Raw genomic sequence first — 24,140 nt, 5'->3', positions numbered from 1 at the left:
AGAGTTTATTTATGTACATTAACTATTTGTTCATCAGAGAACTGTGGCTGATGGGCAGAGGAATGTAAAGTTTTAATGTTTTAAGAATCACTAGCATTTAAATATTAATCAGGAATGAACTCTGATTAAAGTATTCAGTTTGTTGTACATATATGTGCCCATACCACAAATAAATATGAATTCATTTTTGGAGAGATACCCTTAATTGTATTTTTTAGATCTGGGTTTCTTAAACTTAAGTCAAGTAATGGGAACATCCTCAGGGGTTAGCTAGTTCTTAATGAGAGAAAAAAATTTTTTTTAATGTTTCACTTAGTGATTATTACAAAAGAAATAATGTATTTTCTGGGTGCCCTGGTTAGTTAACTTACTTATGACTGAGCATTACTGTTGGATTTTTGTCACAAAGTTTGCATTTATGTTTATAATATTCTTGACAATTAAATGTGCACCTAAAGTGAATGTTGAACTATTAAGACTGTGTTCATTTGACTGGGGTCTACAGAGTTATCTGTGGGTTTATTTTTGTTGTCAAGGCTAAGTAAACAGTGTCCTTGTTTGTGGTCTGTGATTATTGTGTCCAATGATGTAAGCAAGTAATTCCACACTGTTGAGGGCTTGGCCATTTTATCCTGCTTTAATTTAAAACTAGATTCCACCACTTCTTCAGAATGTTTTGAAAACTTAAATTAGCATTTTTAAAGAAAAATGAAATTAGTTTTGGCAAGCTTTTGAGAATTTAGCCGCATATTAGGATGATTCAGAACTTCTTGTAGTTCTACATAATCTGAGCTAGAAATTGCTATTCTCACAATTCCTAAAGAATTAGTTAAGATTATGTTATGGAGTTTTTCAATTTTCTATTTACTATTAGTTATGAAAATTTGGGACCTTGTCCTAAAGGTAAACCTGCATGGGGGCAGATGCTTGCAGGAACCAGGCAGGGAGCGTGACTATAGGAAATGGGCATTGGGTAAGAGGATAGGAAATAGTGGGGATCACGCCTTAACTGGAGGTGCCTGCCCTATGTTGATTCATTTTCACCTTCACTGGGCAAGCCAGACCAGTACAGATTTTCAGACTCTAGGCTCTTGACCCTCAAGTCTAGTCGGGGGAACAATTTAGTTGGGGAAAGCAAAACTTAGAGACGGAATGGTTTAATCACAGTTTGAGACAGTTGCTTGTTCATTCATTCATCCCTTCGTCCATCCGTCATTCCATCCAGTCATCCATTCTCTTCATTTGTACATGTATTAAGTCACTGGTCACTGAGGTACCTATTGTATGCCAGGCTTTAGGCTGAATCCTTGCCTTCAACGATTTACAGTTTTACAGCAAGTTGGCAGAAAGCCAAGCAGAAATAGTACAGAAATCACCTTGTTTTCATAATATTTTATCACTGAAAAATTATTTTTTCATTTTTTAACTTGTTTATCTTCTGTTCTTCCTGTGAGGGTAGAAAAGCCTTGTCTGTTTCATTCCCCTTTCTATCCTAGTGTTCAGAGCTGTGCTTGATATACAGTGGGTGTTAAATAAGTAATTATTGAATGATTTGAATGAATGAATGAAGGTTTTAATTGTCCAGTAAGACCTTATGGAGGGGAGGGGACATGAGCCAGATATTAAGAGGTGGTCAGGCTTTTAGGAGGTGGAAAAGGAGGAAGTGACTGACAGAGGGAACTGTATGAACAACATGGTCACAAAGTAAGAAAAGTGGCCTGGAGCACAGGGATGGGGGACGGAAAGGTAGAGAGTAGGAAGATCCGTAAAGAAGCCAACCTGAATTGAGTAGCGCTTTCTCGTGTTGGAGAGAAACCGGAAGCTAATGCAGTTGAATGAGATGTAGGTGGGATGAGGGGAGGGGTGTGGCAAACATACATTGCATAAACAGAAGAAGCAGTTTGGTTACTAGCATGGGCTGTGGAATCACACACTGTAGGTTCAAATCCCAGTTTGCTACCTGTAAATCTGGTAACTTTGTTCAAGATGCTTAACTTCTCTGTTCCTGAGTTTCCCAATTCCAGTTAAAAAAAACAATTCAGCCGTTAAGATTTATGTTCGTTTATATTTTTAATAACATTAGGAAATACTTATGTTATTTTTCCTAAAACTAACATAAGTGAGTAAAAAAGAATGGGGTAACAAATTTTTTTGCATATCATTCATTTACTAGATCAGCTAATTTTGGTATATTCATTCAACATTTGGCCATATAATCGAAAGAGTTAAACATAAGCACCCAGATGAATATCAAACATATAATCCTGAGAGAAGGGAGCAAGTCACAGAAGAATATTCTACTTATCTAGAGTTCAGAAGCTGGCAAATTTAAACTGTGTATTGTTTAGGAATACATGCATACAGGCAAGCACTATAAAGAAAAACAAGCTTATAATTATTATAGCTCGTCATTTTAAAAAATACTCCTCAGGAAGGATTTATTGTAAAACCTTCCTTTCCCTGTCTTCCCATCTGCTACCCTGATACATTTAATCATCAAGTCTAGCCGATTCTACTTCCTTCGCATCTCTGGAATTGATCCATGGCTCCTCCTCTTTACTGGCCCCATCCTAATACAGACCACCACATTACTTGCCTGTGTAATTTAAGCAAGTTCTTTTTTTTTTTCCTTCAATTTTTTCAATTTATTTATTTATTTAATTTATTTGGCTGCGCTGGGTCTTAGTTGTGGCACTTGGGATCTTCGTTGCAGGATCTTTTACTTGCAGTGTGTGGGATCTAAGTTTCCTTACCAGGGATTGAACCTGGGCCCCCTGCATTGGGAGCACAGAGTCTTAACCACTGGACCACCAGAGAAGTCTCTAAGCAAGTTCTTAAAAAGTGTCCCTGCCTCTAGGTTTGCCCCTTTTCTGTCCACCCTCCTCCCCTTGCTGCCAGAGGGGACCTTCCAAAATGCAGATCTAATCTTATTACTCCTATACTGAATTCTCATCATTCTTAGGATAAATACACGCTCCTTACCATGACTAAGAAAGTCTTGAATGATTTGGCTGTTTATCTTTTTGTTCTTATTTCTTAATACCCACTTATCTTTTTTTTTTTTTTGCGGTACGCGGGCCTCTCACTGCTGTGGCCTCTCCCGTTGCGGAGCACAGGCTCCGGACGCGCAGGGCCAGCGGCCATGGCTCACGGGCCCAGCTGCTCTGCAGCATGTAGGATCTTCCCGGACCGGGGCACGAACCCGTGTCCCCTGCATCGGCAGGCGGACTCTCAACCACTGCGCCACCAGGGAAGCCCCAATACCCACTTATCTTTTCCTCTCAACTCTTGCCTTTCTCATGTCCTATTCTCTGATTGAAATGTGCAAGAATGGGGTAAAAATTGAACACATAGCATGATGTAAAGGCATGGCAGGCTTCGGGGTTACAAAGAAAAAAGACAAGGAGTCAAAAATCACTATGGAGTGATGTGATTATGGGCAATATTTATTTCAGTTTAAAATCATATACTGTATATAGTCTACTAGTGAACATTCATGAATATAAGAAATTAAATCTCCTAAATTAGGTTAAAAAAACATAAATGGTGTTTACAAAGAACATATGTGATGTAAGAATTAGGGCTGTTGTGTTACACATATTTATTTCCATTTCTGCATTTACTGTACTCTGCCCCATGAAACTTCCCTTTAGCTTTTTTGATGCATTGCATTTGAATCTTTAGAAATCATTTTATGCAATTTCTCCTATTTTTAATGCAAACTTGATTTTAGTGGGGGAAAAGTAAGGAAACATTTTATTATTTGAGCTTATTAATTATACTCAATGAGTAAATATCTTTTGAACATCTGCTGTTTGACCGTTATCTTGTGTTTAGGAAGGTAGAAGTGTACTTGGTTCCTTACTCTCCAAAATCTTATAAGAGGACTGAGAAAAAGCTATAGAAAAAAATAGAGAACAGTTGAAGTCAAAGGAGTTTAATCCTAATTCAGAACTATTCTCTAGGTTTTCTGCCTCCTAATTTTGTTTCCAGTGTGCCTTTTTGATCAAGTTACTTGGTTCTCCAGATAATTATTTGAAAACAAAAATGTAACAGAGAAATGACCACTGATTCATATACTCCAGCTGCTTCTAACTCATCAGCACTGGTTTACGTGATCAAATGATTCTTGGCACTGTTTCAAGAAGTTCCACCAGAGGAAGCCTGAAAGCCTAAGTGTTGGCTTGGTTTTTGAGCAGTGCCACATAGCAGTTCTTTTTCAAAGTTTCGGAAGTGGAATTGTGCTCTTCATTTTCTCTGGGAAGATATCAGAGGACAGTTAACCTGTTGTTCAAGTACAGAAATATCTCAGAATTTCTTTATGCCTGCTTTGAGAATTTTTGACCTTCTTAATCACAAAAAAGGCACATAGATGTATTTAAAGAAAGGACAAGATCTAGCAAAACAAAATTTGTTTCAAAAGTGTGATTTTCACAGTTGGCTGGAAATTTTGCCTTGTGCTCCATGAATTTTGATTAGTTCCTTTATGCCTTTGTTTTAGTGCTTTCCAACATTTTGGGGTGTAATTTGGTCCCTTCATCCTTTCTACAGATCTTAATCCTTTCATTTTTTCCCAGGAATATATTACTTCACAAGTACAATATGAGTTTTACAGTTTCAAATGGGAAGTATTTCTTGTAAACACTTCTGAAAATATTTTTATAAATAACCATTCCGTGGGACCAGTAAGGGTGTATCAGCTTTACGCATGAAGATTTTATGACTGAAATAATTAGCTATATGTTTTATATTATAAACAAAATTATTTATGTATGTTCATATACATGTATCTATTGTATTTCAGTTTTCTAAATCTTCATCTCTCTTATTTTACCACTCCCTCTCTTATTTCTTTAAATCATTTTAGAGTTTAACCTTTATCCAGAGCATTTCCTACCTACATAGATGAATCCCTCTTGCAGTGACTGTGTTGGGCTGTGTTTCACATCTGAGAGCTTATTTATCTATTATTTAGTCTATCATAAAAAGCCATGCCAGTGGGCCTACAACCAGCACTTGGGGTTTGGGACAGATAGTAGGAATTAAGCTGTTCGGGAGTGCGAGGTCAGGGGTTCCACTCATCAATAAAAGCACAGGCTGTGTGTGGTTCCAACAGAAGTCACAACTTTGCATGCCCTGGTATTGCCGGAAACTTAGTTACTGACCTTTTGTGACCTTGCCTCCTTAACACAACCCATAATACCTCCAGCTTCCATGCATTATCCACTCTTGGGAAGTGGCCAATTTCCTAAAGGTTAATGCCATTCTGGATGAGTTTTTTCCCCCATAGTCATAAGGACAGAACCATAGATTAAGTGTAGAATCACATCATTAGCTTTCAAGGTATATTTCCCTTCTCCTTGGTGCTTGTAAGTTCTAGAAGAAGCCTTTTTTCTTTTTAAAACTATAATGCCTATCTAAAAAAAAACAAAAAACAAAAAACCAAACTTAGATAACATTCTTCATTTTTTATAGGACAGTGAAATAAGTTATAAAAATAATGAAAGAGATCAAAACAATAGCTAGAGAATTCGGGGAGCAGTGCAAGTCCAATAAAAGAGGCTTAGAAAGACTTGGTTTATGATGCAGAAACAGCTGCTTTAAAGGGGAGGAGAAGCAGGAGGCATTTGAGAAGCATGTGGAATTCCCTGCTCCCCCAAATTTTATTCTTCATTGAAGAACAAATGTATTTTTAAACTTTCCAGTATATGCTAAAAGCACCTGATTTCAAGAAAGAAAACCTAATTCAAATCTTTCCTTTTAAAGCTTATTTAGTATGTGAGTTGCTTGGCCTGTACGGAGCTTAGTGTCTTTCTCTGTAAAATGGAAATAATGTTTACCTCAGTGGTTTTTGTCTTAAGTGAAAATATATTGTAAAATATGCTTGCTAAATTTCCATCAGTAAAACCATGTGCATTGTAGACCCATCTTAGATATCTGTGTATCAAGGGACTTGCTAAAACATTGACAAATTATGACTTTCAAACCTGAGACCTCATAGAGCTAGAGAGATGTTAGAGGATAATAGAAAAACAGCTTTTCTCTGGAAAAGTTATCAGGTTAAAAAACATGCAAATAAATAATATATGTAATCTGATTTGAGAAAATGTATTTCTACTAAATATGATTTACTTGTTTTATAAGGAATTATAAAAATTAATGAATGTTCACCAAAATATACAAACAGCTCATACAACTCAACAACAAAAAACAAACAACCCAATCAAAAAATGGGCAAAAGACCTTATAGACATTTCTCCAAAGACATACAGATGGCCAGTAGACACATGAAAAGATGTTCAACATCACTAACTATTAGAGAAATACAAATCAAAACTCCAGTGAGGTACCATCTCACACCAGTCAGCATGGCCATCCTTAAAAAGTCTACAAATAACAAATGCTGGAGAGGGTGTGGAGAAAAGGGAACCCTCCTACACTGTTGGTAGGAATGTAAGTTGGTGCAGCCACTGTGGAAAACAGTGTGGACGTTCCTCAGAAAACTAAAAATAGAATTACCATATGCTCCAGCAATCCCACTCCTGGGTATATACCCAGACAAAACTATTATTCAAAAAGATACATGCACCCCTATGTTCATGGCAGCACTATTCAAAATAGCCAAAACATGGAAACAACCTAAATGTCCATCAAGAGATGAATGGATAAAGATGTGGTACATATATACAATGGAATACTACTCAGCCATAAAAAAGAATGAAACAATGCCATTTGCAGCAACATGGATGCAACTAGAGATTATCATACTAAGTGAAGTAAGTCAGAAGGAGAAAGACAAATACCATATGATATCACTTATATGTGTAATCTAAAATATGGCACAAATGAACCTATCTACAAAACAGAAGCAGACTCACAGACATCGAGAACAGACTTGTGGTTGCCAAGGTGGAGCAGGATAGGGGAGGGAAGGACTGGGAGTTTGGGATTAGCAGGTGTAAACTATTATATATAGGATGGATAAACAGCAAGGTTCTACTGTATAACACAGGGAACTATATTCAGTATCCTATGATAAACCATAATGGAAAACAATATAAAAAAGAATGTCTATATGTGTATAACTGAGTCACTTTGCTGTACAGCAGAGATGAGCACAACACTGTAAATCAACTATACTTCAATAAAAAAATAAAATTAAAAAAAATTTTAAAAAGAAAAAAAAAATCAATGAATGTTACTTACACCTGTTAGTAATAGCATGCAGTTAAAAGGAGGACACAAATCCCATACCTAGTAACATTCTATTTTCAAGGGTCTTAATACTAATAGAAATATTTCCTTGAGCAGAAAACTTTAGGTAATTAAAATGTTCTTATTAAGATTTCATGAAGATAATAAAAGAATATATGAATGTATGTGGTGAGGAGAATCTGTAACTTACTGGTGAATATATACCATTCAGCCTTCATAATCATTATGACACCAAAAAATGTTACTTTGAATTTTTTTGGCATTGTATATATAACTTAATTTTGATTATATGGTAGCTATGACTGTGGCTTTTATATTAAAGAGATTAATTCCGTCACAAAGTTAATAATCTCTCAGTATAGTATGAGTTTGACATTTGGGAAAACTTATAAGCCTATGGGCCTGTAAAATGTAATCTACTTATTATACTATACTTTTTTTTTTTTTTCTTAATGTCTTGGGTTAAAAAAAGGTTTGTTAAGATCACCAGGTGTTCTCTGAGAGATTGCTGATTTTTAAAAATATCTTAAGATGATTTTTAGTATAATAGCTGCCTTAGCATTGAAAAGAATGCTCAGCCTTCATGTCTCTTGAAGGCTAATAATGCAAGGAAATCTTAGGGGAACTTGAAACGTTTAAAGATAGATCTTTGCATACAACCTAAAGTTTTACTTTAAAGTTTATTTTGCTATATTTACCAGTATGCACAAGCTCAGGCTTTATTAACAAAAGGGGCACGTGCAACTTTCAGAACTCCCACCCCTCCGGCCCCCCAGTAACTTTTTCAAATAGGTATGTTTAGGTTTATCAAAATAGAATCAGATTTGGGGAATTGCAGTATTACTTGATCACTGATCCCGAGTCTTCTTCCTATATACATACCTTAAAGGAGCAACAGTTTCTGTTAATTTGTGCCATATAGTTTATGAGAGAGTGTTTTTTTCCAGATTAAGGTTAGGAAGTTCTCTTAGCACTATACCTTTCAAAGACCTCCATATGGAAAAAATAGAAGTATGATATTTTGGGGAATTTTTATTGTCTGACTATATTTAATCATAGTTTCACATTTCTAAAAAGCTAATTATCTGAAATTAGAGACTAACTGGTGTTTTGCTAAATCTTTTAACACCCTTGTTGGTAGTTCAGGGATCTTCTGCATTTGGCCTATGGCAGTTCCAATAGCAGCAGTCAGTTAACCAATATAAAAAGTATTTATCTGACAATGACCTTATGCTAGGCACTTTGCTGGATATTATGGGGTAAACAAAGCCCCTTGAGCTAGTCAGAAGATTTTAAGTGATCATGACCCTAAGGCATATCTTTTGTCTGAAAACGGAATCTGCGCATACTCAGGAAAGTGGGTACTGAAACATCATCCCAGGATTGTTTCCTTTTTATTTCCCCAGCCAGTTGCCAGAGAAGTAATCACTAATCCTCTAAATCCTAATCACTTTTGGTGATCCAAGATTATCACTATCTAAAGAGATAGTGGCAAAGGAAACCTTGAAGGAGACAAGAAACAGGCTTGGAAACTTGCAGCTGATCTTTCAACATTTATTGAGTGTAACACAGTGTACTAGATGCTGGGGTTGTGAAAATGAGCAAAACATGGATCCTTTTCTGTGGGATCTCACAGGGTAATGAGATCTTTAGTCACAAATGAGAGTCATCCATGCTGTAATAGTGGCACATGCAGAGCTTTTGGGAACACATGGAATGCAGCCTAACCCTGCCTGAGGGAAATAGGTAAACTGAGATATCCAGCAGTCCCTTTAAGTGAAAAAAATCCAGGTTTTAGATTTAGACAGAAGGCACAGAGGAAAACAATGTAGATTAAAAGCCCAAAACACAGTTATCCACAGGAGCTCAGCAATAACATGGCATGAGCATGAGACTGAAGATTTGCCAGTGGAATAGAATTGCAGTTCAGTAGTTGAAAGGGACATTTTGCTGGGCCCTGATACTTTCAGAGGTAAATGCTTTTCATTGTGCCTGTATCAGGTCATCAGTGAGAGTTGATTAAAATGATCACATTTTCCCCCAGGGTCAGATAACAATTATTAAATAGGTAGGGAGTAAACCCCAAATTATATCACAGGCCAGGTTTTTGCAATTTTTCTTGTATAGTTTTCCTTTAGGCACCTAATTAAAATTTTAAAATATAAGTTTATTTTTCTTGGGCTGAGTCCCCCGACCCCATCCCCCATCTAGTAGCTGATATTTTTTCATGTTCCCAATTTCTGGCCTCCATTTAGTTTCTCCATTCTGTTACACAATATTCTCTTCCAGGGACCAACTTCCTTCTTGACTTCTTCCCTGAAGCCCTTACTTCTGTCAGTCTCACTTAGTCAGATTCCCAGCTCTTTATGTCTCATCGCTGGGGTGCTTCATAGACCTAAGGCCCTCCAGGCTAACTATAGAGAAGGTGGATGATGGAGATGGGGGTGAGACTAAAGGTGCTATCATTATACTCATTTCTAAAGAGGCGGCAGTATTATACGGTAGTTGAGAGGGTGAGCCCTGGAGTCAGGCTCCTGAGCCTCAGGCCAGCTCTTTCCCTTCTTAGTTCTGTGGCCCTAGGCAGATTGCCTTACCTCTCTAGGAGTGATAATAATAGTATCTACTGTGCCATAGAATTATTAGGAAAATTAGATGAATTAAGACACATCACATAATGGAGCTCAAAAATGTTAGTTATCATTATGTAGTAACCTCAAGTTTGTTGCTGGTGTGGTGCTAAGAACACTATCCCTTTTAATCCCCACAGCAACCTTATACCTAGGTGCTGTTTAATACCTTTTACAGCTGAGGAAATTGAACCTTAGAAAAGTTAAATAACTCGCCCAAGTCACATGGTCTGGATTCAAACTCTGATCTGTGCTATTCCAAAATGCCTGCTTTTTGGACTAAAACCATGATGCCCCGTGGGAAACACAGAAAAGAGCAGGAATGCTGCCATAGCTTCTCACTGCAGTTTTTGTTGATTATACCAGCAGTTTCAGTGGGGCAAGTACATGCACCAGCAAACTTTGCTGGACCATCCATCTGCAGGATTGAGTTCTAGTTCTGGCTTTCATTTGTGATGTTGAGCAAATCACTTCAATACTTTTGAGGTTCAGTTTCACAATCAGTAGCCTGGAAATAATATTAGAATTGCTTCAAGGGTCAAGTGAGACTGTAATAATAGTAACCACATAATAATTCATGGAATAGAGTAAGCTTACCACATGAACATTTTAAATAGAACAGGTAGTATCAGTTAACTCTTTAAAACCTTATCTCCCCTTTGATGTTATTTGAATTTTATTTGCTACTTTTGAAAGTGAAAGGTTTATTTTGTGCTTCTGGGAATGAACCTAAGGTTCTAGGGCACTCGATGGACCAGTGGCTTGGGAACTGAAGTTTTGGACTACCAAACACCATAATAATAAAAAACATTTAGTGAGCAGATAATAAAATTAATAAGAGCAACATGTATTGTATATTGGTGGTTGGGAGGGTGATAGGCTTGGTACTAAGGTGAATGAGCATCACATCTTAAAAATGTTAGGCCTCTCTTTTCCGTGAATCTTTTGTTATATCAGCAGATTGAGGTTTTGGATGGGACATATATAGAGTTACATCTTTCTATATGTTACTCAGCCATCCATCAGTATCAGTGATCCAGAACCCATATGACCTCTGGAAATAAATGTCACTAAGTTGATGTATGTATTTTATAGAAGACACCCATCCCTTACTTAAACCATTTTTATCAGAATTAAACAGATTTAGTTAGCTTTTTGGGTGATTTCCACAGTTAGAATGGAGAGGGGAGCTTCATGCAGGCACTCAGTAGTGAGAACCTAAGTTTTCTCCGTATGGAGTTTTAAAGTAAAGCATGTTCACTTCTGTGAATTCATCTCAGTTTTGTGAGGTAGTTTAAGAAAATGAGATGAACTTATTTTTATAAGGAAGAAAGGTGTAGCTCAGGGTGTTTCAGCACCTTGGCTTAGGGGCTGGCAGCTCATGATTGGTGGGCCAGGAATTGAACCCACATCCCCTGCTTGCTGGCAGAAATGCAAAATGCCAAACACGAGGATCAGCAAAAGCCTTGGGGGCATTATATTAATACTTCGCAGGATTGGTGTTAGTAATAATTGTCTGGGAAACACTAATAAACGGTTAAATCATGTTGGTGTGGTCTCAGAAGTTCCCCATTTTGAGAAGATTTTCATTTATAATAGCTTAAAGTTAGGAGACAAAACTGTTGTGGTATTCAAAGAATATAACCACAGGTAACTGGAAAACTTAGTTGCTCCATGTGGCTCATTTCTTGAGGTTCTAGATTGCTGTCCTTTAAAAAAATTATTTATTTATTTATTTATTTATTTATTTATTTATTTATTTATTTTAAACTCTTAGTAACAGTTGAAAGGTGCTCTGACTGGAAGAAGTGTCCACCAGTCTTTAGACATTTTTGCTGTAGTAAAAGAATTTTGAAAACTATTGGATTCTGTCATATATGTCTTCAATGACATTTAAAAATTTTGTCATAGGTTTAATCATTTGCTAATGATATAATCATCATTGATTGTAAAGTTGACATTTCTTAATAAAATTGGTATAGCCTTTTAAAATGTATTTACTTGAATCAACTACCATAGCTGTTTAATATTTACCTACCACTATCCATTTACAAACTACTCTTTAACAGTCAAATTTTAGTGTTAATTTTTCTCCTTGAAGTCTTTATTATTATACTTTTCCCACTAAATTTTATCCTTATGTATTATTACATTTAAAAAATCTATTTTTGATCACCCTATGGTACTTCTGGTGACAAAATTTAATTTACTGTGATCACAAGACTTTAAATGATATTTAAGTTATCACAGTGATTATTAGTACACAGTTGATCAAAATAACATGTGAATTACAAATTTTGATAAATAATATTAGAGAAAAATATTATTTTACTGGAAGTTTATCTCAGTGCATTATTGGTACTTTTCTTCTAGTTAGTTCATATATCAGCACATGAATATTATTCACTGCAGAAAGAGTTCAGCATGCTTTTCATTCATTTTAATATATACACTGAAATTTTGTTTACATAAATATGTTGAAGAGGATGAGAGTATTATTACAGCAGTGTCACTCAGTTCTTTGAACTCCTCCTCACTTATATTCAAAACCACAGTGCTCTATCATTTAAAATTGTCTTTAATGATTTATCAGCTGACAACCAAATTAGGTCCTCCTCCAATTTTATTCCAAGCAAAAAATTGGCAAAACCACCTGAGTTGCAGCAGTTAGGACCACACACTTTTTCGCTACCAGTATTTCTTTCTTTTTTTTTTTTTTTTTTAAAGAAGATGTTGGGGGTAGGAGTTTATTAACTAATTTATTTATTTTTGCTGTGTTGGGTCTTCATTTCTGTGTGAGGGCTTTCTCTAGTTGTGGCAAGCGGGGGCCACTCCTCATCGCGGTGCGCGGGCCTCTCACTATCGCGGCCTCTCCTGTTGCGGAGCACAGGCTCCAGACGCACAGGCTCAGTAGTTGTGGCTCACGAGCCCAGTTGCTCCCAGTTGCTCTGCAGCATGTGGGATCCTCCCAGACCAGGGCTCAAACCCGTGTCACCCGCATTAGTAGGCAGATTCTCAACCACTGCGCCACCAGGGAAGCCCCTCGCTACCGCTACCAGTATTTCCAATTGTACCCTTATGTCCTGCTCAGAGGTTTTTTCCTACCATAAGCAATGCCCCAGAGTGACATTTGTGATGAGTGACTGTGTGCCTTGATTTTGTAAAGTGGGAGAGGGGGGATAGGAAAAGAGGGGATGGGACAGGTGAACCTGCTCTCTAGGGGCATTCTCAGATAGATAAGTGTACTTACAAAGGTTGATATGGAAATTGATTTACCATCTATGTGCCTGCATACCCTTCATACCCCTTAGAAAGTCTTATGCACTTCTAGGAGTTTGCCTATCCTAATTTGAAGACTGTTGTCCTAGTAACCAGTGGGCTCTTAATTAAAAAAAAATTCTCCCCCGATGTGTGTGTGTGCGCGCGCGCACACACACACACACACACACACACTCGTCCTGTAAACTTAGAACAGTGCTGGCCAAGGTAAATAGTTTATGTTGTCTAACGGCTAATGTTAAAGGTCTTAATTGCTTCTAAGCATCTGTTTATAAATCATCTTTTCCTGAGAATGAATCTTCACAATCCTAATTCTCTATAAATTCTCCAGGTCAGGATTAACACTCAAATTGCCTGTAACTTTTTTTCCTACACATCTTTTGCTAGTCCTACTCACATTTACTAGCACCTTGGCAAAGCGTATTTTAAATAGCTCAGTGTAAGGAGTTGTGTGCAATTTTGAGTAAACAACAAACAATTGGCAACAGTCAGATTACTTTTTTCCCCATTTGTCTCTTTTGCATATCAGTTCATAAAATTTCTACAAGAGACCTCAGATGTAATTTACGTTAACTCTTTCCCTTTACAGAAAATGAAACCAGAGAGATTAAGCCAATTGTTCAAGGTCATCGAAGGTGGTATTAGAATAGGAGAACCGGTGTCTCCTAACTCCCATTATTATACCCATTGCTGCATCAAACTTTCTGCTGCCTTTTGCTAAATTGCATTCTTTACCTCCGTCCTATTTAATATTATTTCTCCTGGCGACTAGGGACTAGATTTTGTCAACTCAGCATTATTGTTTAAATAGAGAGGCATTTACTTTTTTCATTGAAGACTTTTCTCAAAACAAAAATGCTCCTTATCCCCTGTCAAATACTTTCTGCTGCACAGTAGGACACAGCCAGGCGAGCCTGGGGCCTGGGGCGCCCCAGGGCAGTGGCACTGGGGGAGGGAGGGGATGTTAACAGGTCAGAGTAGAGGTGGATTGGCAGAGCAGGGGCTGGTGGGAGGTGGGAAGCTTACATCATTTCCCTGCAGCTGGGCTCTGGCGAGGCTGTAAGGCCTCACTATCCCGTGTAATAGTTTACCAGATTGACAGAGATTCGTAAAAGAAAGAAAAGGTACGGCAGGACCGATGCTCACCCTGTTCATAAATCTGTGCTATAAGCTGAAACTGTCATAAGTTAACTAGAAGCAGCCAAGACGGTCTGTGCTCGCTCCCCCCCAGCTCAGTTCCTTTCTGCTCCGCCCCATCCCTGCTCTCTGCTGCTCAGATCAGCTTCCTGCTTCTCATGAAAGCTGTTCTCCTATAAAGCTGGTCTGCTTTCACTGAAAGCATTATATTCATAAGTCTGAGTCAGGTTTTGTGGAAGTATCGTTGGTTTGGTTTTCTTTGGGGGATGAAGGGGGAGGGAAGAATTTAAAAAAAGGGGGGGCAGGCTAAAAAAGCAAAATCATCATGAATTTTGTTGTCACATCGTGCCGGTGTTATAACCAGCTCTGTAGACTGCTGCACTGAAAACATTTCTGTGAGAGGTATGTGCTTGAAAAATGGAAAGGTGACTGTTGGCTGTGGAGCAGACTGTCCACCCAGCAGCTGCTCAGATGGTTGTAAGGTCGTAATTCTTTCTAGTGTTTTGATATGGAAAGGGCAGTCGTTACTTGGAACATGGTACAGTTAGCCAGCTATTGGTAAAATGTTAACTGTATGCTTGGTCCCCACATCAGGACTCCTGAAAAGCTCCTTCACCCTGAATCCATCTAGTCAAATCCACAGCATTATTCCAGGCTCTTTTGGTGGTGGTTGTCTGTAAACAAAATGATCTTGTTTAATATCTCTCTCATTATATCTCTCTCGTTATTTAGAACCACATGACAAAGATTAATGAGAGAGACTTTGAGTAACCTAGAAGAAGCTTCAGATTCATTTGGAGCTTTTTGCATTGACAGATGGCAAAAGTAAAAGGAAATGGTTGATGATTTACCGTAACCTAAAGTGAAAGTTTTAAAGTTTAGAGGGTGTGTTATATGTAAGTGGAAAAATCTGGAGGGGTCACTAAAATTTAGACTCATAACCCCACCCACTACAGTGGTTGCCTGACCTATATTAAGACCAGAAGGCTCTGGATGTATCTTTTTCAAAGGAGATTAGGAAATGTGTATAAATGCCTCTATTCAGTGGTCAGAAGAGTACGATTAAGAATAAGAGTATATATAACCAACACTGGAGGAAATATGGAGGACTGTATATTGGTCCAGGCTATTATGTTATAAAACATTTTAGAAAATATTTAAAGTAGGAAAATATAACATTTTATCATGTACATCTGATAAGCTACTAGTGGCAGAGACCATTCAAACTACAAAGGAGCTTCTGCTTGATTTTAAGAATATTTTATCATGAAATTAACTTGAGAACTCTTGAATGTTAGCATATTTTAAATTTATTTTACAAACTTTGGAATTAAATTGTTTAAATTTATCAACATATAAACATGCCGATACTGTTGTCCTTTTCCTCAAAGATGGTAATGCTTAAATCACTGAAAGCAGTTATTCACAAATAGAATAGGCTAGCTATTATGACTCCACCTAAGTTCTTCCCTTTAAGAGACTGTGCCATTTAAACTTGATTTCTTCTCAAATATTTGCAAAGAGAGCTAATCTTCATGATCATAGAGGATAATGTTAACAAGTTAAATCTAATGCGGGCTTCTGAGAAGGAATCCCCTCTACACTATAACACACACAGACAGGTAGCCACCCTGACTGTATTTACCTTGGTCATTCCTAAGTGTAGCTGCATGCTAGAAACCCCTGGAAAGCTTTTAATACCTCCCATTGCCCAGACCCAATCCCAGGGATTCTGATTTAATTGGTCAGGGGTGGGGCCTGGGCATTGATAGATTTAAAACTGTTCCCAGGTGTTTTCTAATGTGTAGCCAGAATTGACAACAATTGCATTACCTGAATGTCCCCAGTGCTGAAGCAGCCCATTCTGTTTTGGGTACTGTTTGTGTGACACCAAATCTGCTTTGCTGTGTGTCCTATTAGGTCTGAACTTTGTCACCAGCAGCTCATCAGATATTCAGTATCTCTCCCCCAAGACTTAGCTTTTCCAGGAGACATAATCTTAGTTTTTTCAGTCTCGAGGGCTTGTTTTCTAGGTCCTTTCCCATTCTGGTCACTTCCTGTCATGGAATTGTGCTTGTTTTGTCAGTATCACTCCTAAGTAGGGTGTCCTGGGGATGGAGCCTATCATTCTAGAAGTGTGGTGTCCAGCACAGCATGGAGAGAATACAGTAAAGCTGCAACTCTCTTGTTCTGGACACTATACTTCTGTTGTTGGTGGCAAGCTTACGTTAACTTTTCTGGCAGTCATATCACACTGTTGACTCATGTTGAGCTCGAAGTCATGTCAAGCTTAGTTCTTTTTCACATGAACTGTACTTAAGTCAGGCCTCTTCTACTCCATGCTTGGTGGATTTTTTTTCACTGTAGTACCAGGGTTTACATTTATACCTGGGAAACATAAGAAGAAAACCCAATGAATCAGTTATTCCACACAGGGAGAGTGATGTTTCCAAACTGAAAGCCAGAAGTTTATTATACGCATATAGTAGCGATTTTAAAGAGTGATCTAGGCCATTCATTTGAATCTACAGTTAAACTTAATCTTGTTAATTCAGTCCATCTTTCCAGCAGTTCTTCTGATTCATTACTCAGAGCTTGCTGTTCAAAGTTGGGAACCCATTTGACTATGCAGTCTGTCTTAATGTTTGTATTCAATACTTGGTCAAATGCCTTTCCAAAATCAAAATACATCCAGGGCATTCTCCTGAACTATTTGTGTAATATCTTTATTTTAAAAGGAAATACACTGAATTTGTCATGGCTTTCTTGTTTAATGACAGAAATGGAAGAAAATATCTTGCAGATGAGCAGGTGACTTGTCTAAGATCACACAGTTTGCTACTGTCAAGGCTAGAAACCAAATCCAGCCTGCTAATGTTCACTCCAGTGCTCTGTGGATCAAACCACAAGTGCTGATTCCATTTGTCTTTTTTTTACATCTTTATTGGAGTATAATTGCTTAACAATGGTGCGTTAGTTTCTGCTTTATAACAAAATCAATCAGTTATACATATACATATGTTCCCATACACCCTCCCTCTTGCGTCTCCCTCCCACTCTCCCTATCCCACCCCTCCAGGCGGTCACAAAGCACCGAGCTGATCTCCCTGTGCTATGCGGCTGCTTCCCACTAGCTATCTACCTTACTTTTGGTACTGTATATATGTCCATGCCTCTCTTTCACTTTGTCACAGCTTACCCTTCCCCCTCCCCATATCCTCAAGTCCATTCTCTAGTAGGTCTGTGTCTTTATTCCTGTCTTACCCCTATGTTCTTCATGACATTTTTTTTCTTAAATTCCATATATATGTGTCAGCATACAGTATTTGTCTTTCTCTTTCTGACTTACTTCACTCTGTATGACAGACTCTAGGTCCAACCACCTCATTACAAATAGCTCAATTTCGTTTCTTTTTATGGCTGAGTAATATTCCATTGTATATGTGTGCCACATCTTCTTTATCCATTCATCCGATGATGGACACTTAGGTTGTTTCCATCTCCAGGCTATTGTAAATAGGGCTGCTATGAACATTTTGGTACATGACTCTTTCTGAATTATGGTTTTCTCAGGGTATATGCCCAGTAGTGGGATTGCTGGGTCATATGGTAGTTCTATTTGTAGTTTTTTAAGGAACCTCCATACCGTTCTCCATAGCAGCTGTACCAATTCACATTCCCACCAGCAGTGCAAGAGTGTTCCCTTTTCTCCACACCCTCTCCAGCATTTATTGTTTCTAGATTTTTTGATGATGGCCATTCTGACTGGTGTGAGATGATATCTCATTGTAGTTTTGATTTGCATTTCTCTAATGATTAAAGATGTTGAGCATCCTTTCATATGTTTGTTGGCAGTCTGTATATCTTCTGTGGAGAAATGTCTATTTAGGTCTTCTGCCCATTTTTGGATTGGGTTGTTTGTTTTTTTGTTATTGAGCTGCATGAGCTGCTTATAAATTTTGGAGATTAATCCTTTGTCAGTTGCTTCATTTGCAAATATTTTCTCCCATTCTAAGGGTTTTCTTTTGGTCTTGTTTATGGTTTCCTTTGCTGTGCAAAAGCTTTGAAATTTCATTAGGTCCCATGTGTTTATTTTTGTCTTTATTTCCATTTCTCTAGGAGGTGGGTCAAAAAGGATCTTGCTGTGATTTATGTCATATAGAGTGTTCTGCCTATGTTTTCCTCTAAGAGTTTGATAGTGTCTGGCCTTACATTTAGGTCTTTAATCCATTTTGAGCTTATTTTTGTGTATGGTGTTAGGGAGTGATCTAATCTCATACTTTTACATGTCCCTGTCCAGTTTTCCCAGCACCACTTATTGAAGAGACTGTCCTTTCTCCACTGTACATTCCTGCCTCCTTTATCAAAGATAAGGTGACCATATGTACGTGGGTTTATCTCTGGGCTTTCTGTCCATTGATCTATCTTTCTGTTTTTGTGCCAGTACCATACTGTCTTGATTACTGTAGCTTTGTAGTATAGTCTGAAGTCAGAGAGCCTGATTCCTCCAGCTCCATTTTTCGTTCTCAAGATTGCTTTGGCTATTCGGGGTCTTTTTTGTTTCCATACAAATTGTGAAATTTTTTGTTCTAGTTCTGTGAAAAATGCCAGTGGTAGTTTGATAGGGATTGCATTGAATCTGTAGATTGCTTTGGGTAGTAGAGTCATTTTCACAATGTTGATTCTTCCAATCCAAGAACATGGTATATCTCTCCATCTATTTGTATCATCTTTAATTTCTTTCATCAGTGTCTTATAATTTTCTGCATACAGGTCTTTTGTCTCCTTAGGTAGGTTTATTCCTAGATATTTTATTCTTTTTGTTGCACTGGTAAATGGGAGTGTTTTCTTGATTTCACTTTCAGATTTTTCATCATTAGTGTACAGGAATGCCAGAGATTTCTGTGCATTAATTTTGTATCCTGTTACTTTACCAAATTCATTGATTAGCTCTAGTAGTTTTCTGGTAGCATCTTTAGGATTCTCTATGTATAGTGTCATGTCATCTGCAAACAGTGACAGCTTTACTTCTTCTTTTCCGATTTGGATTCCTTTTATTTCCTTTTCTTCTCTGATTGCTGTGGCTAAAACTTCCAAAACTATGTTGAATAAGAGTGGTGAGAGTGGGCAACCTTGTCTTGTTGCTGATCTTAGTGGAAATGGTTTCAGTTTTTCACCATGGAGGATGATGTGGGCTGTGGGTTTGTCATATATGGCCTTTATTATGTTGAGGAAAGTTCCCTCTATGCCTACTTTCTACAGGGTTTTTATCATAAATGAGTGTTGAATTTTGTCGAAAGCTTTCTCTGCATCTATTGAGATGATCATATGGTTTTTCTCCTTCAATTTGTTAATATGGTGTATCACGTTGACTGATTTGCGTATATTGAAGAATCCTTGCATCCCTGGGATAAACCCCACTTGATCATGGTTATGATCCTTTTAATGTGCTGTTGGATTCTGTTTGCTAGTATTTTGTTGAGGATTTTTGCATCTATGTTCCTCAGTGATATTGGCCTGTAGTTTTCTTTCTTTGTGACATCCTTGTCTGGTTTTGGTATCAAGGTGATGGTAGCCTCGTAGAATGAGCTTGGGAGTGTTCCTCCCTCTGCTATATTTAGAAGAGTTTGAGAAGGATAGGTGTTAGCTCTTCTCTAAATGTTTGATAGAATTCGCCTGTGAAGCCATCTGGTCCTGGGCTTTTGTTTGCTGGAAGATTTTTTATCACAGTTTCGATTTCAGTGCTTGTGATTGGTCTGTTCATATTTTCTATTTCTTCCTGATTCAGTCTTGGCAGGTTGTGCATTTCTAAGAATTTGTCCATTTCTTCCAGGTTGTCCATTTTATTGGCATAGAGTTGCTTGTAGTAATCTCTCATGATCTTTTGTATTTCTGCAGTGTCAGTTGTTACTTCTCCTTTTTCATTTCTAATTCTATTGATTTGAGTCTTCTCCCTTTTTTTTCTTGATGAGTCTGGCTAATGGTTTATCAATTTTGTTTATCTTCTCAAAGAAGCAGCTTTTAGTTTTATTGATCTTTGCTATCATTTCCTTCATTTCCTTTTCATTTATTTCTGATCTGATTTTTATGATTTCTTTCCTTCTGCTAACTTTGGGGTGTTTTTGTTCTTCTTTCTCTAATTGCTTTAGGTGCAAGGTTAGGTTGTTTACTTGAGATGTTTCCTGTTTCTTAAGGTGGGATTGTATTGCTATAAACTTCCCTCTTAGAACTGCTTTTGCTGCATCCCATAGGTTTTGGGTCGTTGTGTCTCCATTGTCATTTGTTTCTAGGTATTTTTAAATTTCCTCTTTGATTTCTTCAGTGATCACTTCGTTATTAAGTAGTGTATTGTTCAGCCTCCATGTGTTTGTATTTTTTACCGATCTTTTCCTGTAATTGATATCTAGTCTCATAGCATTGTGGTCGGAAAAGATACTTGATACAATTTCAATTGTCTTAAATTTACCAAGGCTTGATTTGTGACCCAAGATATGATCTATCCTGGAGAATGTTCCATGAGCACTTGAGAAAAATGTGTATTCTGTTGTTTTTGGATGGAAGGTCCTATAAATATCAATTAAGTCCATCTTGTTTAATGTATCATTTAAAGCTTGTGTTTCCTTATTTATTTTCATTTTGGATGATCTGTCCATTGGTGAAAGTGGGGTGTTAAAGTCCCCTACTATGAGTGTGTTACTGTCGATTTCCCCTTTTATGGCTGTTAGTATTTGCCTTATGTATTGAGGTGCTCCTATGTTGGGTGCATAAATATTTACAATTGTTATATCTTCTTCTTGGATCGATCCCTTGATCATTATGTAGTGTCCTTCTTTGTCTCTTCTAGTAGTCTTTATTTTAAAGTCTATTTTGTCTGATATGAGAATTGCTACTCCAGCTTTCTTTTGGTTTCCATTTGCATGGAATATCTTTTTCCATCCCCTTACTTTCAGTCTGTATGTGTCTCTAGGTCTGAAGTGGGTCTCTTGTAGACAGCATATATATGGGTCTTGTTTTTGTATCCATTCAGCCAATCTGTGTCTTTTGGTGGGAGCATTTAGTCCATTTACATTTAAGGTAGTTATCGATATGTATGTTCTTATTCCCATTTTCTCAATTGTTTTGGGTTCGTTATTGTAGGTCTTTTCCTTCTGTTGTGTTTCTTGCCTAGAGAAGTTCCTTTAGCATTTGTTGTAAAGCTGGTTTGGTGGTGCTGAACTCTCTCAGCTTTTGCTTGTCTGTAAACATTTTAATTTCTCCATCAAATCTGAATGAGATCCTTGCTGGGTAGAGTAATCTTGGTTGCAGGTTTTTCTCCTTCATCACTTTAAATATGTCCTGCCAGTCCCTTCTGGCTTGCAGAGTTTCTGCTGAAAGATCAGCTGTTAACCTTATGGGGATTCCCTTGTGTGTTATTTGTTGTTTTTCCCTTGCTGCTTTTAATATGTTTTCTTTGTATTTAATTTTTGACGGTTTGATTAATATGTCTTGGCGTATTTCTCCTTGGATTTATCCTGTATGGGACGCTCTGTGCCTCCTGGACTTGACTATTTCCTTTCCCGTATTAGGGAAGTTTTCAACTATAATCTCTTCAAATATTTTCTCAGTCCCTTTCTTTTTCTCTTCTTCTTCTGGAACCCCTATAATTCGAATGTTGGTGCATTTAATGTTGTCCCAGAGGTCTCTGAGACTGTCCTCAGTTCTTTTCATTCTTTTTTCTTTCTTCTGCTCTGCAGTAGTTATTTCCACTATTTTATCTTCCAGGTCACTTATCCGTTCTTCTGCCTCAGTTATTCTGCTATTGATCCCATCTAGAGTATTTTTCATTTCATTTATTGGGTTTTTAATCGTTGCTTGATTCATCTTTAGTTCTTCTAGGTCCTTGTTAACTGTTTCTTGCATTTTGTCTATTCTATTTCCAGGATTTTGGATCATCTTTATTATCATTATTCTGAATTCTTTTTCAGGTAGACTGCCTATTTCCTCTTCATTTGTTAGGTCTGGTGGGTTTTTATCTTGCTCCTTCTCTTGCTGTGTGTTTTCCTGTCTTCTCATTTTGCTTATCTTACTGTGTTCGGGGTCTCCTTTTTGCAGGCTGCAGGTTCGTAGTTCCCGTTGTTTTTGGTGTATGTCCCCAGTGGCTAAGGTTGGTTCAGTGGGTTGTGTAGGCTTCCTGGTGGAGGGGACTAGTGCCTGTGTTTTGGTGGATGAGGCTGGATCTTGTCTTTCTGGTGGGCAGGTCCACGTCTGGTGGTGTGTTTTGGGGTGTCTGTGGACTTTTTATGATTTTAGGCAGCCTCTCTGCTAATGGGTGGCGTTGTGTTCCTGTCTTGCTAGTTGTTTGGCATAGGGTGTCCAGCACTGTAGCTTGCTGGTCGTTGAATGAAGCTGGGTGCTGGTGTTGAGATGGAGATCTCTGGAAGATTTTCGCCGTTTGATATTATGTGGAGCCGGGAGGTCTCTTGTGGACCAGTGTCCTGAAGTTGGCTCTCCCACCTCAGAGGCACAGCACTGACTCCTGGCTCCTCAATTTGGGATGATTCATTGTCTATTCATGTATTCCACAGATGCAGGGTACATCAAGTTGATTGTGGAGCTTTAATCTGCTGCTTCTGAGGCTGCTGGGAGAGATTTCCCTTTCTCTTCTTTGTTCTCACAGCTCCTGGGTCTCAGCTTTGGATTTGGCCCTGCCTCTCCGTGTAGGTCGCCAGAGGGCGTCTGTTCTTTGCTCAGACAGGACAGGGTTAAAGGAGCAGCCTCTTCGGGGACTCTGGCTCACTCCGACCGCGGGGGAGTGAGGGGCACGGAGTGCAGGGCGAGCCTGCAGCGGCAGAGGCCGGCGTGACGTTGCACCAGCCTGAGGCACGCCGTGCGTTCTCCCAGGGAAGCCGTCCCTGGATTCAGGGACCCCGGCAGTGACGGGCTGCACAAGCTCCCCGGAAGGGGGGCGTGGACAGTGACCTGCGCTCACACACAGGCCTCGTGGCGGCAGCAGCCCCAGCGTCCCACGCCCGTTTCTGGCGTCCGCGCTTTCAGCCGCGGCTCGCGCCCGTCTTTGGAGCTCTTTTAAGCAGCGCTCTTAATCCCCTCTCCTCGCGCACCAGGAAACAAAGAGGGAAGAAAAAGTCTCTTGCCTCTTCGGCAGGTCCAGACTTTTTCCCGGACTCGCTCCCGGCTAGCTGTGGCGCATTAGCCCCTTCAGGCTGTGTTCACGCCGCCAGCCCCAGTCCTCTCCCTGCACTCCGACTGAAGCCCGAGCCTCAGCTCCCAGCGCCGCCCGCCCCGGCCGGCGAGCAGACAAGCCTCTCGGGCTGGTGAGTGCCGGTTGGCACCGATCCTCTGTGTGGGAATCTCCCCGCTTTGCCCTACCCAGGTACGTGGGGAGTTTCTTGCCTTTTGGGAGGTCTGAGGTCTTCTACCAGCGTTCAGTAGGTGTTCACCCATTTGTCTTTTAGGATAAGACTTCAAAGAAAACTGAAAGGAAATAAGGCCTCCACGGATGCTTCACTGTCTCTTTTGGGATATTTAATATTTAATCCCATAACACATAGCCCAATCAGCTCTTTATTTGTTCTTAATTTACTGTTCTGCCCAAAGCAATAAAAGAGGAATAAAATGACTAGCCAGCATTCCTAAATTAATTGTAGAGAATAGTATTCTTAGGAGTTTGGGCATCCTAGCTCCCTTGGAAAGTTATTTCACCACCCCCTGAACCGCATACATACATTCAGTGGGTCATAGTAGAGTATTATCACTTTGTTCATAATGAATCACAGCATGGGAAGTTTTTATATATTAAACGAGAGGCATATATAGCTCGACTTTTAATTTTGCAGGTGAAGAAACTGAGTCCCAGGCACAAAAGGCTTCCTGTAGCCATAGTGC

At 38.7% G+C, this 24,140-nt stretch overlaps 1 protein-coding gene across 14 annotated transcripts in view; it reads left to right on the top strand.

The window, feature by feature from the left end:
* BBX (BBX high mobility group box domain containing) overlaps positions 1–24,140 on the top strand; it is a 291,684-nt gene that overhangs the window by 64,286 nt on the left and 203,258 nt on the right. Inside the window, exon 1 of one of the 14 annotated variants that reach the window (XM_082626009.1) lies at positions 14,227–14,245. The exons of the other annotated variants lie outside the window; for them this stretch is intronic. The gene's annotated coding sequence lies outside the window, so the exon portion shown is untranslated. Of the gene's footprint in view, positions 1–14,226; positions 14,246–24,140 lie in introns of those variants that run through there. 14 annotated transcript variants of the gene reach the window in all.

Source organism: Mesoplodon mirus (assembly GCF_964341445.2).
Source record: "Mesoplodon mirus genome assembly, chromosome: 6".
Taxonomy (NCBI): Eukaryota; Metazoa; Chordata; class Mammalia; order Artiodactyla; family Ziphiidae; genus Mesoplodon; species Mesoplodon mirus.
Note: the sequence above shows the minus strand (reverse complement) of the source record. Positions and strands in the feature narration are given on the sequence as shown.